Source organism: Ochotona princeps, chromosome 3, assembly GCF_030435755.1.
Source record: "Ochotona princeps isolate mOchPri1 chromosome 3, mOchPri1.hap1, whole genome shotgun sequence".
Lineage (NCBI taxonomy): Eukaryota > Metazoa > Chordata > Mammalia > Lagomorpha > Ochotonidae > Ochotona > Ochotona princeps.
This window is the reverse complement of record NC_080834.1, coordinates 116,314,865-116,317,422: the sequence shown is the minus strand read 5'-3', so window position 1 is coordinate 116,317,422 and position 2,558 is coordinate 116,314,865.

The window sequence follows — 2,558 nt, the reverse complement described above, 5'->3', positions numbered from 1 at the left end:
CCATGACCCTCCCCATAATGAATTAAGAAGGGAAAAAAAAAATGTCTAGGAATTAAATGCCTGTCATACTAACATTCTTTATAGAATGATGGTTATTTGTTATTATAGTTAATAATAAAAGATTCTTACTTTTACTGACCTATCTATGTGTAAGATAACCCGACACCTGGGAGTTGCTTTTAAATAATGTGAATGGGTACAAATGAAACAAGACTGGCCATGAATTAATGATTGCAAAGCAGGGGGCGGTTAAACATAACATTCTCACCTTACAATTTTTTTATTTTGAAGATATTGTTGATTCATCAAAAGGAATTTATCAGTGAGTTCTTAAATCCCTTATCTACATTTAATGCTGACATCTTGCAGGACCACCCTACAATGATAGGCCTGCGACACTGATAATGGTGTAACTGACAGAGCTTATTCAGATCTCATCAGCTATTCAGATACTCTGTGTGTGTGTGTGTGTGTGTGTGTGTGTGCATCAATGCAATTTTGTCAAGTGTAGCTTCATATAAGTACTATGACAGTCAAGATACAGAATTGCTCTACCACAGGGCTCTTTTCTGCTGTTTCCTTTTTTTTTTTTTTTTAAAAAAAAGACATTTATTTTTATTGAAAGCATGGATTTACAGAGAGCAGACACAGAAAAAAAATCTATCTGCTGATTCACTCTCCAAATTGCCACAATGGCCAGAGCTGCACTGATTCTAAGCCAGGAGCTGTTCCGGGTCTCCCACGTGGGTGGACCATAGTAGGGAGCTGGGACAGAAGTGGAGCAGCACAGGCCATGAACCGGCACACACAACAGATGCTGAAGCTTGCAGGTGGAGGATCGCTCTGATGAGCCACCACCCTGGCCCCTCTTCTGCTATTTCTTTGTAACCATTTCTGCCACCTATTCTTCTACTAAGCCCTAATTTTTTTACCCACCTCTAAGTTCTCTAAAAGTTGCAATTGCTAATATAAATGGAATAACATAATGTGTAACTGGGTTTGGCATTTCTGTTCTGCATAATTCATTTGAAGCCCAAATGTTGCAACACAAATACCTTCTTCCTTTTTCTTTCTGAGTAGTTTTGCATGATTACATGGTTTAGCCACTACCCCCTGAAAAAGGTTGGGTTATTTTCAGTTTAAGGCTATCACAACTAAAACTGCTATGAACGTGCATGTCTATGCTTTTACACAAGCATAGGCATACTTAGAAGTCATGGAAAAAAAATACCCTGTCACTCAAAACATCCCATTTACAACAATCAAAACTACCTCAACCTGCTCATTATTTCTTTTGACATGATACTGGTTCCAAATTTACATGTCTTTCAACAAAAATTGCAGTGCTGTTTGTTTACCAGCACATGCAAGGCCAAGATGAAGGGGCAGACTAGCTGGGCAAGGGCCTAACACCTGCTGGCATGTATGAGATATGTTCGTGGAGTGGTCCAAGTGGGAGAACATGGGAACCTCCCCTAGTGGATCATAATTCTCGCTGATGATCCCATAGTCCAGGGCTGGGGGTGGGGTCAGGTAAGTTGGGCAAAGTAGCTCCAACTTGTTGGGGTCCATGCAGTGGATGTGGGGGACACGAAGGTGTGCAGTGTATTGTTTCATTGCAGGCAGGGCTGCAAGGAACTTTCCCACTGGATGGCAGGGTCCGGCGGATGTCTCTATAACCACCTGAACTCAGCTCCACCTCCCTTTGCGTGGACACCAGACCACCCTGCGGAAGAATTCTATCCATTCAGGCATTGTTTGCTACTGTGGAGTTGGCTTTTTCACTCAATGTGAGCTTGGAGGTTAATGTCAATAATATCTTGCAAAAGGGCCTTTTATTATTTGTACTGTCTCGGCTGTCCCCATTGACCTTATGCTAATCAAGGGACCTATATTTAGGGTTTCATTCTTTCCTTGATCTTTAGGTTCTCCTTTTCTTTGTGATACAAGATTAAGTTGTAGAATAAGAATTGTAGCAGGAACTTCTATTGTTTTTAGGTAAAACAAATGGCAGAATTATCCTTAGAAACACCAACTTGACCATAAGCCAGAGTTTGACTGTTTCTGTATAAAGTGGACAGCTTTCCCGCGTTGTTCATTACAATCATGAAATCATAGTGGTCCATTTCTTTCCTTTTTATGCCTCATCCACACACCCTAGAACTGGACTCCAGCACCAACTGTTGGCTAATGTGTGGGTTGGTTATGGAAGGGGGTGGACCAGGCAGGGTCGAGCAAACCTTAGCTCACCAGCAAGAACAGAAATCAGACTGGAGCATTGATCATGCTCAGCTAGGTTCTTGCATCTACTGGTTTGCATGAGCCAGGGATGGGAATAGTCTGAGTAGGGCCAGGTTCTGTTACCTGTCAGTGAGAATTGGGATGGGGGTGTAGGCCGAGTCAGGCCAGGCTACAGCATCTAAGGCAAAGGCCAAAACAAATTAGGGGCTCTATCAAGCTGGGTCAGAACAACCACTGTCACGTGTGTGGTCTATGGCTGGGAACAGGCCTGGTTGGGGAGCAAAGGGGACACCCTGGCTGGATTGTGGTTCCCACTG